This window comes from Engystomops pustulosus, chromosome 3 (genome assembly GCF_040894005.1).
Source record: "Engystomops pustulosus chromosome 3, aEngPut4.maternal, whole genome shotgun sequence".
Lineage (NCBI taxonomy): Eukaryota > Metazoa > Chordata > Amphibia > Anura > Leptodactylidae > Engystomops > Engystomops pustulosus.
The window spans coordinates 89037161-89054094 of record NC_092413.1 but is presented as its reverse complement, the minus strand read 5'-3'; the positions used below and the strand labels follow the sequence as shown (position 1 = coordinate 89054094).

Sequence of the window (16934 nt, the reverse complement as noted above, 5' to 3'; positions counted from 1 at the left end):
GATGCAACCTTTTGATCACTGTTCATTCAAATATTTGAGTTTGAAAAATGTTTAAAAACCGTCAATTTGGACATATGGACATTTTATTCCATTACGGCATGGGATAATAATTTTTTTTGTTTTCATAGATTGCTATTTTTATTTTTGTTACAATTTATGTATAGCATTTGAATTGTAAGTGGCAGGGACAATTGTTATGATTAAATGTCATTGTATATTATCTAGTCAGTTCTTTTGCTGTTGTTGCCATTTGTTGTTTTATTGACACAAAGAAACAAGCATAAAGAACTGTTTAAAGACTTAAAGAAGTGTAGAAATGTTCATGTATACTGAAACTCTGGCATCCTCTTGTGGGCAGTGATTGTAATTTCATTACAGGAATGACCAATTTCACATGGAACTCACATTCTAGGTACAATTCATCTGTACTGGGCTCAGGTTGGTGAATCCTTGTGGCTGAAATTATGGGAACAAGCTCAGCTTGTGCAACAGTCCTAAATTGTATTTCAATTTTTTACTTTAGTTATAAACAAAACTGCTACAAACACTTAAAGGGGTTGTCCACTTTCAGAAAACAATTGATATTCTTTGTGTAGTGAAGAGTTATACAACTTTCCAATATACTTTTTATGTCAATTCCTCTTGCAGTCATTCTATAGGAAGCTTCATAGATTTCCAAAAGTGGACAAAACTCTGTCCATGATCATGTGATGTCACACAGGTGCATGGCACGTTAGTGTTGCAGAGAGTAATCAGAGTTGTGTGATGTAACGAGCCGTGCACCTGTGTGACATCACAAGACCATGAACAGATTTCTGTCTATTGGAAGCTGTCCACAAGGACAGTAAGTAGAGATCTAGAAAACTATGAGACATTGATACAGAAAGAATATTGAAATTTTTTTTCATTATACAAACAATAACAATTATTTACAGAAAGTGAACATCTTAGCTAAACCCTTTCTATAGTGTCTTTAGATAATTCACTTTTGGTAAAAAGGAAAAGACCACGTTAGAGCCCAAAAGTGCCTTTTGCCTTAATGCACCAAAATGCAATAATAAGTGTTTATATACTATGTGAAAGTAATGGTGTCACTTCATTGTCATTTAACAGTACACATCTACACATTGCTTCACTGTCATTTACACTTTTTTGCAAATTAAAAAAAAAAATTATAAATCTGATGGGCAAGTTCTGAAGCCAGTCTAGGAACTGTTGCATGTAGCCTGCCTTGTGACACCAGTGTTACTAGATGTGAAGTCAAGACCAGGACACTAATATTTAAAACTTAAAACTCCCATCTACATGTTTTGCCTAACCTATGGCATCTTCAGTGGTATGGGCTGGCCCAGCGTTACACCATGGTAAAGAGGGCTAAGGCCCAGGTGCCCCAACCTCAAGAGGACCACTAGGCATCTAAAGTATGCAGGGTCGGACTAGCTTGGCTTTACATTGGCAGGGGCCTCTGACTGTACCCATAGGAGGCCCCTGCCAGTGGCTGTAAGAGTACTCGATGCGGCCACTTGAGTACTAGCACTACAAACTGCAGAGTGCACTCAGTGCACGTCACACTCTGCTTACCACTACAGCGCTTCTACTTAATAAGCGGACTCCCGCTCTCCCCCTAAGCGCCAGGCCTGCATAGCAGCTCCTGAAGCCTTACAAACTTACATACTGGTAAGCACTGTCTTATGTTCTTATGCTTTCTTCTTTACAGGTACCATCTACTACTCAACTACTTTGCCAAGTTCCACTACCACTGAACCTTATATTACCTCTAGAATACCTCTGCTCATGTATGATTATGTGAATTGATACATTGTAATACTTACATGTCACAGTAATAATCCTCACTCTCCCTGTGACTATATCACATGTACCTTTAGATTATCACACCAATTTGTGATTTTGTAAGTATGCCTGTACATATATCTCTCTCTCACTATTTGTCACTTTTTTCTTGTTATGCATAAAAGTTTATACTTACCTTTACTTCACTATTTGCAGTGTCTGAAGAAGGTCAGTGATTGACCGAAACGTCACATAAATGTAATTGTTTGCAAAATAAACAAAATTTCAATTAATAATCAGTGTGACTGGATTCCATACTATAATGCTTGAATGGGATTGGGACCCTATCCAGAGCAGCTGAACAAGCAACTTGTGCGGTACAACTCCTATACAAAAAACTCTGCTCAGTCGCGCCATTGTTTTTTGCTTTTATAACAGAGGGGTACCATATATACTCAAGTAAAAGCCGAGTTTTTCAGCACAAAAAATGTGCTGAAAAAGCCTAACTCGGCTTGTACTCGAGTCCTCTTTTGTCCATCGATTTTCCGCCTCCGGCTCCCTCTCTCTCCGTGTGGTGCCGTCGCTCGAGCTGTGACATCGGCAGCTTGCTGACATAGTTTGTGCCACTGGCGCACACACTAGAACGTAAGCAAGCTGCTGACATCACAGCTCAAGCGACGGCACCGCATGGAAAGAGGGAGCCAGAACATCGATGGACAGAAGATGACCTCCCGGGGGGCATCGGAAGGTGAGTACACTTTTTTTTTCTTATAGGCTGAGCATTCCTCGTATGGCTTCATGCTGTATACTAGGGACAAGGGGCTGCAGGCTGTATTCTGGGGGGCAGGGGCTGCAGGCTATGTACTGGGGGCAGGGGCTGCAGGCTATGCACTGGGGCAGTGGCTGCAGGCTATGTACTGGGGGCAGTGGCTGCAGGCTATGTACTGGGGGCAGTGGTTGGCAGGCTATGTACTGGGGGCAGGCGCTGGCAGGCTATATACTGAGGGGGAAGGGGCTGCAGATTATATATATTCGGGGGGGGTTAGGGGATTCAGGCTGTATACTGGGGGCCATGCACTGGCTGGCTGTATACTGCGGGCAGGCTGGGGCCAATGCATTTCCTACCCTCGGCTTATACGCAAGTCAATAGTTTTTTCCAAGTTCTTGTGTTAAAATTAAGTACCTTGGCTTATACTCGGGTCGGCTTATACTCGAGTATATACATTATATACAATTAATAGAGGGGGGCAGTATATAAATTATGAAAAGGAAGAATATAAAAGTCATAAGGGAGGGTAGTTTATAAAGGGGGCCATTATGTAAAATAATTAAGGGGGCAGTATATAAAACTCATGGGGGGCATTGTATATAATGAGGAGGCCCATTAAATAAAATTCATAAAGGGGGCAGTGTACATAATTAGGAGGCCTAGTATATAAAATTCAATAAATTTGAAGTGTATATAATGAGAGGGCCCAGTATATAAAATTCAAGGGTTCGGGGGGCAATGTCTATAATTAATGAGGGGGGGATAGTATATACAATTCATGGGAGGACAGTGCATATAATTAATGAGAGGGACCAATATATAAAATTCATGAAAAGGGCAGTGTATATAATGATTGAGCCCAGTATAAAAATATTAATGAAGAGAGCAATGTATATAATTCATGAGGGGGCCCAGGGTGTAAAATTTATAACGGTGGTCAATAAATAATTAATTAGGGTACATGTCTTGGGGCATGCTTCATTTGATGATGTTTATGCTTACATTGGGGCACATTATATATATTTTAATGACAAATAATAATAATTCCGCCGCGCTACACAGAGCTTGCCAAATCGGTACCTGTTCCCATGAGGCTTATAATCTAATCAACCTACCAGTATGTTTTGGAGTATGGGAGGAAACTAGAGGACCCAGAGGAAACCCATGCAAACACAGAGAGAACATACAAACTCTTAGCAGATGTTGACCTGGGTGCCTAGAAACTGCCCTGGGTTGGAAAGCACTAGGACTGAAATCTGACCAAACTCATACAATTTTGGTCAATTAAAATCGTACTAGTTTGATCAGAGTATGTGTGTAACTGGCCTTTAACTCAGAGATGCATCTCCTGAGAGATGCAGGAGCTGCCAAACTACATTGTTTCCGTAACTCCCTTAGTAATATACTGGAGATTTGGGACAGTGCACCGTGCTCTTTTGGTGATGGCACTGTTGTATTTCCAGATCTCCTATTCATTTCTAAGAGAGTTAAGGAAACAGTTTATCTCAGACAGCTTGGCTGCTCCAGCATCTTCCATTTCAGCCAGGAAGCAGGGTGTAGGGTGTGTAAGGGAGTTTGTTAAATGTCCTGGAAGTCAGGAAGCCTTCAGGACTTCTCAGGAGATTTATTAAGAACTCTTAAAATAACCCCTCAGATATGGTACCCATGATTCAACATGCCCCTCAATATGATGGACACTACATCACCACATATGTTCAGACCAGCTCTCTAAACCTTTTAGAGACTGACTGCCAAAACTACAACAAAAACCCACTTATTTATTTCAGCGTCAACATGCAATTTAAAAAGTAACTTATTGTTCCCTTGCTTGTTTTCAATTGTATCAGCTGCTATGGACACCAATACAGTATGAAGAAGGAGGGGAAATTTGGAATATTATTGTAGCTTCCCTTCAGGGTCCTCTCCACAAGAAGGATTGTAGTGTCCAGAGCAGGAGCACTAATAATAATCCAGCATTTTGTCACTTGGTATGTATACCAGGGTTGTCCAGGCTTCCATATTTTTTTTTGTTAGTGGTGTAACGGGTTGTAAAAACAAAAAACAGGGTATACCTACCTCCTTCCGGTGCTTTGATTAGATCACGTCCGTAGCACATTCCTGCTGCAGCCTCTAGCTTCTGCCTGCGTAATGTTTCATCTGTACTTGGTGCCAATGCACCAATGGTTATGATGTCGACACTGCAACGCTGTATACATACAGAGACCTGTGGTGACGAGAGACTCAGCACAGGACTGGGGGGAGGAAAGTATAGCTTTCTTGTTTTTACAGCCCTCTACGCCACAGGTACAAAACATCTAGAAGTCTGGACAACCCCTTTAATATTTCAAGCATGCATTATGATCTGGGCTGTACTGAGTCATCAGTCATCATACTTGTTCTAAGTGGACAGTAGAAATGAAAGCACGTCACATATAAATGACAATGATGAATGTAGCAAATGCATGTACACACATTAGAGCATCCCTATCCTACGTATAATACCTATTATGTGTAGACTGAAGGGCTCTTCATTCTAATTACTGGCTTTAAGGCTCTGTGAAAATATGCCAGATAATAAACACGGTCGAGTGGTCACAAGTTGAATTTGCTGTAGAGCCATTTACCTATCAGATAAATATTTTTTAAAACTTCACACAAATTTTTTAAGAATTAACTGACAATTGTGATGGCCGGTGCTCACCGGTGATTTATAGTGGAAAAATCTATGAAACTGATTTTTCCTGTCTGATTCTATTGTTTGGCAGTGTTCCTCTGGAAGCAATTTTAAAGAGATCAAACAAAAATGACGTTCAAGCATTTAATAGGTCTCATCCCATATAGTATGCAAATTAGGCCATTGTAAACGTTTGAACGCTGTTTTCAGAATTACTGTCATATGTAAAAGCATATATTGTCCAGCCCCTTAAGATGAGGCCATTGTAAACGTTTGAATGCGTTTTTCAGAATTACTGCAGTATGTAAAAGCATACGTTGTCTAGTCCCTTAAAGGACACCTGTCATCAGGTCTGTGTCACTTGTCCTGTCACTACTACCTGTTGGAGCAGCTCACGAGGATCCCATCCCAGCCTTTATCTAGTTATTTCATACATTAATCATTGTAAAATCACATATTTTTTATCAAGTAAATGAGGCTGGTCACATGGTCAGAGTCAGTGATGTCACCCCTGTTACCCCTCCCCTCCACTCTCCTCCCCCTGCTCATGTCTGTGTGTAATGTATAGTAAAGCATTGCTAGTGTGTGCTGCATCTGCTGACATGCTGCATCCTCCTAATATACAGGTGAGAGACACAGACATCAGCTACACATGAATCTGACATGTTCTGCTGTAACATGGCTGCCTGGAGCTGCTGTATCTCTCCTAAACACACACACATACACACACAGGCTGCAGGGGGCGTGGCCACCAGCACCAGGAAGCACATCATTATACAGCCTCACACCATTATACAGGCTGTCAGTCATGCACTGGGGGCGTGGCTGTACCTCCCACTCATGAATAGAGTGGACAGCTTGAATATGCTAATGCTTCATTGGACATTTCACAGGTCATTTGCATACAGCTTTAGGACCTCATTGCTTAGGTTTACAGGCATGTAGAGGGACAATGAAGGGATAGAGGCAATGCTCTCTAATGGCAGTTTATGAAAATATATTTAGTTTAGGGGGGTTATTTTGCATGACGGGTTCTCTTTAAGCTGAGTTGGGCCACTCATCATATTTATGTAAGGGGTCACAATCAAACTTATGCAGTCTTACCATGAAAGTGAAATTTTCACCATTGCAGTGCATCCAGCAGGTAACATGTTAAAGTGCAGGAGGATTTGTGCAGATTAAGATATTTTGTGCTTATCCTTCTGCTCTACAACATGCTGCCTATAGCTGCCTATATACTAAAGTAAGCATCTCCTAGTGATACAACAGATGTAGCAGTGTTACACTGCTAGGTTAATCGTAAACCTCTGATAATGCTAGCAAACACTGCCACGATGTACACTAGGAATGCCAGACTGCGCTCAAAGCGGTCAGGCGTATTTATGAGGGGGCAGGACTTGGAGGCGGTGACTGCTGCTTGAAGCCTGGCAGTCACCACCATCCTATGTAGTGGGAGGGGTGGTCCTCCCCCTCATGAATATGCTGATCGCTTTGAGCGCAGCCCGGCGTTCCTATTGTACAGCGCAGCAGTGTCTGCTAGCTTTATCGGAGGTTTCTGATAAAGCTAGCAGTGTAACACTGCAATATCTGTTGTAGCAATAAAAGCTGCTTACTTATTAAGCTCCTAGTGCCTTTTTATGGGCGACAGGTCCTCTTTAAGGAAATGAAAATGATGATAAACAGTCTATTTAAGGAAAAACCTCATGGTCCTGCATTCATTTGTATTAAGCCATGTAAATTATAGCTTTCTAAAATGCTACTTTCACCTTGAAAACAATTAGGAAGACACATGTGAACCATAAAAGAAATCACATGATGATGTTCACAATGGAACTGTACAGCTAGGAAAACACTGCCATTGTTCTTATTTTTGGCATGTAACCATGTGCTGTATAGGAAAACAAATAGCAATTTAGATGTAGAAACCTTTTAGGCAGCAGAGTAACACTGTGATGCCCAATTATGTGTCATTCATCTTGAGCTTCCAGGGGGAACAGCATTGTGGCAGTATCAAGATAATTATCTAACAATTGTATAAAGTGCCAGAGGCATAATAAATATCAGAACATTCTGGCTTTAGTGTGCTTTATTCAGAAGATGTGGTCTTGCCTGGGTACAGCATGCTGTGTACTGAGTACCTAAATTTAGCAAATAGTCGCATAAAGAACATCTCTACAGTTCTTTAAGAGTTAAGAGAGGAATTAAAAATGAAATCTATAGTACATTACTTGCATTCATTTTGCTTGTGGCTAGGCCATCAATATAATTATCCTGTAAACCTCTTAACAAGGGCTTTTCCCATGAATCCCTTTATGACACATGACATTACTGTATATCATGTTGTCGTTATGGATGTATGAACAGGGCTCATGAGCTGAGCCCTCTCTATAATAATAATAATAATAATAATAATGAACTGTATTCATTGAGCGCCATTAAATTCCGCTGAGTTTTACAAATAATAATATAATATTACATTACAGAGTACAAAAAGTCATATAGAACATTGGAATGCAGGGCAAGTGTCTGCTGAATTATACACCTGCTGTTAACTTCAGCTACCACTGCTGGGTCATGTGAAATGTGCTCATGTGAAAATGACAGTTTTCACATGACCACTTTGACCTGCTGGATTCTCTGCCTTATTTATTATTCCATGACATGTAAAGGGAAGCTGTAAAAAAACTCCCAAACAAAAAAAAGGTGTCTGCGTCACTTTCTTGTGGGCTCAGTTTTTACGACTTTCACTGTGCGCTCCAAATGATACTTCTACGTTATTCTTTGGTTCAGTACGATCCCTTTGAAACCAAATTTATACAGGTTTTAATACATTTTGAAATTAAAACAATGTGTACAGAAAAAAAAAAATTTGTTTCGCCATCTTCTCACCATAATAATTTTTCATTCTTCAGTGTACAGAGCTATGCAAGATGTCATTTTTTGCGAGATTATGTTTTCATTAGGCAGAATAATAAAAGAAGTTGATCGGCACTCACAGAATCCGTTAAAATTGTTGTGCAGCTTTATAAAGGTGCATCAAAAAAAAGTTGGTGCACACTTCCTGAGCAGTGCAAGGTATGCCAAATAAATGAAGACCATGCGCCAGTATTCAATAATCTGGCACACTCTGCCCCTAAGTGAGGCAAACAGCACATAGTGCAGTTTGCACTAATTTTGTTAAATGTGAGCTATTAAGTTTTAAAGATTTAATACACAAACATAAAAAAGAAACAATCTACTGTTGGAGTCCGCATTTCATCTTTGCCTTTGGATAAAAAAGAAATAGTTGTCGGATAAATGATTTAAAAAAACTGTTTCAATGAATATACAAACAACACAGATACAAACAGTTGTAAAATAAAAAGGGTAAAAACAAATTAATGTTACTACTGAGTAGTGGGTTGCAAAGAATCCTAACAGAGATTTTATGGCCGCCTAGTGCTTAAATGTAATTTAGTATTTGTAAATTAGGATTGGAATTCTGGAGAAAAAGGCTACAAATAATAAAATAGGGCGATAGTAGAAACAATTACAACATTTTTATATTAGCTACTTTTATTAGTGGAAAGACGTAAAGTGGCATGACATGAGACATGCAGCACATTGCTCCACCCCACGTATCAAAGCCCTCACTTGGGATCCTCAGCTGGTAAACGCCAAAGGCTTATGAAGGGCTGTCTTATTGCCTCTGCCACCCCCTCTGTTCCATGAATGTACATGGGATTGCCCTGCGCCACCCGGCTCTTTGTGGAGGTTTGTGCAGACACGACTGCCAACTGCAGTGAGAGGGAAGTGCTTATTGATAGTAGGAAATCTCACAGTGCTGGCAGGTGCTTCCCTCTGTTACCCTAGCTGTAGCACAGACCACTAGTTTTGGATATTGCAGCGGTGGGCACTCCCCTGAACTGTAGTCCCCCTGCTAAATTGCAGATGGTGCTGGACAGTGTGGAGCAAGGTAACATGCACAGTGAACTAGGTGAGACTTCTTATTTTTTGACCTTCCCATTAATGGTGTAATGATTGGCCAGGCCGCAGTGATTTTGCTAGGAGCATGGGTACACTGGGATGAAGCCCTCTCTTGTGTGGCCATATAACCCTTAACCCTTAGCTTTAGAAATATTGTCCACTATAAAAACTTGTTTTGCTGCCGTGCTAGAAGTCACAAACAAAGTGCATCCTGCGTCCGATGATATTATGCTTGTCTAAAAACTTAGTACAAACAGATCTGAGTAATATCATAGTAAATGAAGCTGGAAGAAGACACGGGTCCATCAAGTTCAACTTATAGAATTAAACAAATGTTTTCTTCCCATAACCTGTGATATTTCTATTCTCTAGAAAGCCTTCCTCTTAACCATGTACATAGTATCCAACATAACAACATGTTGCAGAGGGTTCCACAGTCACTGCTCTTACAGGACAGAATCACTGTGGTGGTGTAGAACCGCCTCTCCTCTAGGAATAGAGGGTGCCTGCTTGTCCTGGCCACAGGCCTAGTTATGAAAAGATCTATGGAGAGATCTCTGAACTGCCCATACAGGTATATATACATTGTAATGAGGTCTCCTCTTAATCATCTTTTTTAATAACCCCAAGTTTTGTAAATCTGTCCTTGTATGCTTGCCCGCCCCATTCCCTTAATAAACTTGGCTGTCATCTGTTCTAGTTTGACTGTGTCTTTGTTATACACTGGTGCCCAAAACTGTACAAAATATTCCATGTACAGTTTGGCCAGTGATTTTCGTAAGTGCAAAACAATGTCCTCATCATGAGAATCCATCCCCCCCTTTAAACAACCCAAAATTATATTTTTTACTAATTATCAAACATGAAATATGAGAATAAAACCCTCCAGGATAAGATCAAAGATATGGAGGATAGATCATGGAGATGAAATCTGCGAATTGTGACCTCTTTGGTCACCAAGGCTTGCCTCCCAGAATTCTCAAGGGGTATACAGATAAAAAGAAAAGAATTTATGGAGGTGAAGCGGTGAATGAATATTAAATGGAAAAAAGTCTCTGGCGGGCACAGCCCCAACGATACCGCTGACAGCCCAGCGCAGGGGTGATCACGGCAGGACTTTCCAGCGGTGATCAATCAATGTATATAAGAGGATATCCATACATAAACATAGAGAAAGATGACGGCACTCACCGGTTCCAAAAGCAGGAAAAGCGTCCTTTATTGGTGGGGAAGCATGCAGGGGGGTAAACAGACAGGTTCCGGCAACGGGGCCGTTCGGCTTGAGAAAGCGCCACAGTGCGTGAGACGGCCCCGTTGCCGGAACCTGTCTGTTTACCCCCCTGCATGCTTCCCCACCAATAAAGGACGCTTTTCCTGCTTTTGGAACCGGTGAGTGCCATCATCTTTCTCTATGTTTATGAAGCGGTGAATGAAGAAGGCAGAGCTCAAAAACGCATTCATATTCTCTATGAAACTGATAGTTTTTTGATACTTCTGAAGAAGCTACAAAATGGCTTTATCTGAAGGGTCTGAGTGGCTAGTGGACATATTGACCCCTGGTGAAATTTTTGAGGTTGCAGTATAATCTGAAAATGGGAGGCGGAATTTAGAACAGATAGGTTGAAGGAGGGCAGAACAAAACAGAGTATCAGTGCATAAAAATTGCATAAGTAGTATCAGATGTAAAAACTGTACATATAGTTTAGATTTCAAAGTATTTTATTATTCTATAGTTTATCCTATTGAATCCAGTTGGAAAAATGCCATAAACCTCCACATTGTATGCTAGTTGCCATGGTAAAATATGTGGGCAATTACACTGCATTAACAATATTTGGCATAGTCATTATGGGCTGTATATCAATTAAGGCTGACGTCATGAATGTCTAAAGTTTACAGACAGATCATTACTGCTTGCAGCATATCTAGCGAGAAAAATAAAAGTAAAACAGCTTCTATATCTAGTAAGGTCTCTAGAATGGCCTTGACATGTCATGTAACCTTTGATGAATTTTTCATTGCTCTTCCTGGAAAAGCTTTTGGAAGAACACATAATACTGCAATTACTGAGGGGCACTCTAGTTGGAAGGCCAGGTTATTGACATTTGCCAGAGAGCACACGAGGGGTCCGTGCTGGAGGAAATAGGATACCCTGCCATTGATTTCTGATTATCAAGACCCTACGTCTTAATCACTGTGCAACTGTCTGTTTTCAGAAAGACAATTGCTTTGATCCAAGATGCATCCTTGTTCATTAGCAGCATTCTCTATATTTTCACTGGACAGCTACCAACACCGTAAAAGCTTATTTGGCAGAAGGATGTTATTATGACAACTTGATGTGGTAACCTTGACACTTGATTTATTTGCACATTCTACAAAGAATGACTTCAAAATACATGGGTCCACATTTAAAAAAGCATCTGCGACAGTTTTCTGTCTGACTCTGAAAGAACCCGCAAACTGCTTGCACAAGTATTTATAAAGTGTCTGTGCCAGTTTTGTGTCATGGATGCATTGTGTCAATGTACACCTAAAGGGGCGTGTAAGTGCTTAGTCAGAGTTTGCGCCTCATTTATACTGACATGTAGCACAATTCTGCAGCATGTACAAAGTGCACCAAAAAGATGGTGCACAATTCCCGAGCAGTGCAGGGGGCACCAGGCCGTGCACCAGTTTTGATGAATCAGCCGCACTCTGTGGAGTCCAATGTCTTATGTCTAAGAGTTTGTTGCATCTCCAATAACAATTACACAGTCTTACCCAATCAATAAAGGCAAACCTAGTGGGGGGCCAAGGTGTGTGGTGGCCACAGGAATATGGACTTCAAAAGGCTCCCTTTTATTCTGAATTTCAGCTCTTTATTCTAAGAAAGCTGAATGCTGTAGAGACAGTGTAGTCCTGTACTCTATGGGCCAAATTTATCAAAAGCAATGCAAACTGCACTAGGTGCAGATGGAGTGCATAGAGTGCGCCAGATTCATGAATTGTGGCGACTGTTGTTCAAATCTGGCACCCCCTGAGCTTCTCAGGCAGAGCGCACCAAATTTTTTGCACCTTTAACAGAGCGTGTGACACATTTGTGTCAGACACCGCATGATAAATGTGTCGCAAACTCTGACTAAGCGCCAGAACGCTCCTTTCTGTACAGAAATTTGTGGTACGTCAAACATAGTGCAGCCACGACACAAATGTGCTGTGGACACTTCTTAAATACATGGTCAAGCAGATGACATGCGCTTTCTAGCATAGAGTCTTTCTAGACTTTAATAAGTGTGGGCTGAATCCTGACATGTAAACAGCAACCCTATAAGGACTTTTGAAAGTCCTCCAAAGGTCCTTATGCTGCAGCCTTGCACTGTAAATGGGATAGAGAGCATATATTTTTGTCTATGTGTGGGTCTGTTTGTGTATCTCTCTACTACCATCTTTCATATATGTATGGAAACTTCACAGTTCTACAACTATTTTCAATATTTTCCTGCATATACTGGCAATACACACTACGATACCTATCCTGTTTGTTTAGACATTGCATAACACTGCTATTCTCATTTTAAATACATAGGTACTGCACAATACTACTAGTCTTATCCTGTCTGTAAGGTTATGTAACTGCTATTATTCTGTATATATAGCCACTGCACTGCACTGCTACTCTTATCCTGTATATATAGCCACTGCAAGGTACTGATACTTTTCTCTTTTATATATAGTCACTTCATGGTATTGCTACTCTGATCCTGTATGTTTGGACACTGCTCGGTATGACTACTCATATCTTGTATATATGGGCACCACACAGTAGTACTACTCTTATCCTGCCTATATGGGCAGGTTACAGTACTATTGCTCTATGTCTGTATAAAGGCAGTCCCCGGGTTACATACAAGATAGGGTCCATAGGTTTGTTCTGAAGTTGAATTTGTATGTAAGTCAAAACTGTATATTTTATAATTGTAGATCCAGACAAAAAATGTTTTTCCCCCAGTGACAATTGGAGTTTCAAATTTTTTTGCTGTAATTGGACCAAGGATTATTAATAAAGCTTCATTACAGACACCTTACAGCTGATCATTGCAGTCTGGAACTAAAGTAAAGCATCCAGAGAGCTTCAACAGATGTCACAGGGGGCAGAGGGGTCCGTCTTTAACTAGGGGTCCTTAAGTAGGGGACCGCCTGTACATGGTTTCTTAATAATAGCCTTATGGGTCCATAAAGTCTCTCTTCTCCATATTAGGTGACTAGTCCATTGTAGCATTCTAAAATATTCCAATCTGCATACATATTGAACACTTTGTGTAAGTGTACATTGTTGTACACACACACAGACTTCACATTGTGAAGTCAATCTGGTTAGATTGATGTTTTAATAAACTGTTTTTACATCCCATGTAGACACTTAATAGGAACTAACAACTAATATAACTGCAATGAAATAGAAACAGAATATAATTCCTCATACCCATGGTGTTTGGTGTCTGGTATGGCACGGGAGGCTCTGCAGCACTATAATATACATACTGTAAATAATACACTCCCTTGCATGATACCTTCCATTGTATGATACCTATGCAACTATTAATACAGTTCCATGAGTAAATGAGGGCTGATACTTGAATATGGGATTATTCATTGTAGTATCTTTTAACAACAAAATTAAATTACCTTAAAATTTGTATGTACCAAATTCAAGATTCCATTCTGTATCCAGGCCAAGACTTTTTAGTAAGATCCAGTTTCAGCCCAATCCTAAAAAATGGTCCAAACATAATCAGAATTCTGATTTAACTATACATGAGAAAAATATTATCTACTATTCAGATAATATAAAATTTGCTGAATATTCTGCAAATAACTACCACTATGTAAAACAAAAAATATGTAAAACCAAAAGAGGATTAATACAACTCTGATGACAGAAGTACAGTGGAAAAAGTTTCCATCTTTCAGTACTTACATTCTGCTTATGGTATAAGCAGACAGTGTCCCTATTCTGTTACAACTTCATCCAAAGCCTAATAGATATTCCATAAAATATAATGCCAGTGGATATATTGGGCTCTATTGTGCCACCAGCAGGATGCCATCTTGTTATTTAGGATTTTTTCATGATTACACATTAATGTCTTGTTTGGCTAGAATTGCTAGGGGGGTCAGTAAAAAACGTAACTGCTGCTTTCTGCTCCCACTGCACTTCATTCTGTTTTTCTCCCAAAAACAACACATGCAACACTAGGAGAGGCCTGATCTAAATCACTGTGTCAAGGAGATATTAATTGTGAATGTATAAGATTGGTTTAACTATAGGGTAATTACAAACTTAGTTTAAATATTTGGCATCTATTGAAGCGTCCAGGCAGCTTTTATGACATCCTGGAGTTTTAACAGCCTGATAACCTCTGAACTGAAGACTGGTCTGTTCAGACCCCAAAGGACATTTGGTCTCCCTACCCCCCCTCTTCTGCATCAGGATTTGGAAACAAAAGACTGTTTAAATATTCCTGGACTCTCCCCCCTCATTAAAACTTTGCCCAATCCTGAATGACCCTCTGGACTAATTAATGAATGGGAGGTTCTGAAATCTGAACCAAACTGAGAAGTTATAAAACAATATGAAATCCAAGAATTGGGGTTCACATTTTGGGGGCTGCTTGACAAGCTGAGTGTGTTCCTTATTTCTCCCACCTCCATGGAATCAGGATTTACTTTAAGGCTACATTCACACTAACGTATGGGGGACGTATATACGGCCGACGTATATACAGCCGATATACGTCCCCCATAGGCAGCAATGGGCGCACGGCACCCTACGGGAGCGGTACGGTGCCGCACACGTGCGGCACCGTACCGTTCCGTACCCGGGAAAAAGATAGGACCTGTCCTATCTTTTCCTGTAATACGGCGCCGTGCGCCATAGGTTGCTATGGAGAGGGGCGGGGGTGAGCTGCGCTCACCTCCTCCTCCTCTCCCCGTACACTGCCGTTGCCCGCTACTGTACGGGCAGGCAACGGCAGTGTGAATATAGCCTAAATTTGTACGTTTCTGTTATTTTTCTCTTTTCCCTTTTTATTTTATAACTGTTTTGCCGTGTTGTGTGTCATTTTATTTTGTAACTCTTTTGTTTATAGTATCTTTTTTATGCACTGATCAACTTTTTGTAATTAAAGCTTTTCACTTGAATTTTGGTCCCTGTATGCTCTGCGAACTCATAGCCTTGTGAAGTGGTGTGACTGCTAGAGTGCTGAGTGTGCATGTCTAGTGGTGTGACAAGGTGACTGCCTGAGAAGCAAGAGTTGTTGTAGAGTGGGATACTTATTGGTCCCAGTATAAATGCAAACTGGTGGCAGCGGATCTGGGGGGTGCTGGAGCTGTATGAGGTGTGATTTAGGCTCAATTTGTGTCCTGAGTGAAAGGTGAGCGCAAGTTGCTAAATTAACCCGTACAGTTGCACCCCACGTCACGTGACGAGGCGGCGGTGTCCTCGCCGTGACACACCAGCTGAGGTGGATCACTATTTTAATGCATGGTTATTTGAATGGCTCTCTCCTAATGCTTCATTGGGCTGATATAACTACAACAAATGATTATTTCCTTCTCTTGTCAGAATACAATCAGACGGCTCTAACTCTTGGTCATCAGCTTTAAGGAGGTGCATGTGTCACTGTAATAAACAGGTGACCATGAATTGGGCTGGTAGGTGTACTTTGCGTCCCATGAAGTAGTCTTGCATAAGATTCCTTTCTATAATAAACCCTATTACGTACATCAAAAACAAGGCCTGTAGGCCAAGTCTCCTGTTTTGTGGCCCTGGAGGTTTGCAGCACATGAAAACTGGTTTAAAACTTTAGATGCAGCATGACAATTGCCATGGCCTGATCTTCAGTAGAGCTCCTGTTCCAGGACCCACAATGGCACTAGAACACAATGGGGCAGATTTATCAAGCAGTCTGAAAGTCAGAATATTTCCAGTTGCCCATGGCAACCAATCACAGCTCAGCTTTCATTTCACCAGTGCTCATGAATATTTTAAAGGGGAGCTGTGATTGGTTGCCATGGGCAATTGGAAATATTCTGACTTTCAGACTGCTTGATAAATCTGCCCCAATGTGCTTACACTTTGGGGTTGGTTAGGCCAAGAGAGGCGAATGTTACATAAGTACAGTTTTGCGTGTACAATTGGCCTTGTAAAGTCAACTATTGGTCTACTGTGGCCCTCATATTAGTTGGGTATGACATACCTGCCCTATTAATTATGAAATGTGACAACTTCTAGCTCAGCTAGCACACACATGCATCCATATAACATGAACATTGCCATATACAGGCGGTCCCCTACTTAAGAACACCTGACTCACAGACAACCCCTAGTTACAAACGGACCACTGGATATTAGTTTTTTTACTGTACTTTAGCCCTAGGCTACAATAAACAGCTGTACCAGTTATTAAATGTATCTGGAATTAAGCTTTATTGTTAATCCTGGTTCTTATAACAATCCAACATTTTTAAAATCCAATTTTCACAGAGACCAAAAAAATTCTGGCTGGGGCTACAATTATAAAATATACAGCTCCGACTTACATACAAATTCAACTTAAGAACAAACCTACAGACTCTAAGTTATATCTTACCCGGGGACTGCCTGTACAGACATTGATAAAGGGCTGAAATCTTGTGAAGGTGTTTCTAGGTGCTACTCAGGACAGCGTTCACCTACACACGCAAAATACA

The 16934-nt window shown here is 40.7% G+C and overlaps 1 protein-coding gene across 4 annotated transcripts in view; it reads right to left on the bottom strand.

Moving 5' to 3' along the window:
• PHACTR2 (phosphatase and actin regulator 2) overlaps positions 1 to 16934 on the bottom strand; it is a 147570-nt gene that overhangs the window by 99406 nt on the left and 31230 nt on the right. Inside the window, exon 2 of one of the 4 annotated variants that reach the window (XM_072141362.1) lies at positions 13869 to 13952. The exons of the other annotated variants lie outside the window; for them this stretch is intronic. The gene's annotated coding sequence lies outside the window, so the exon portion shown is untranslated. The remainder of the gene's footprint in view (positions 1 to 13868; positions 13953 to 16934) is intronic. 4 annotated transcript variants of the gene reach the window in all.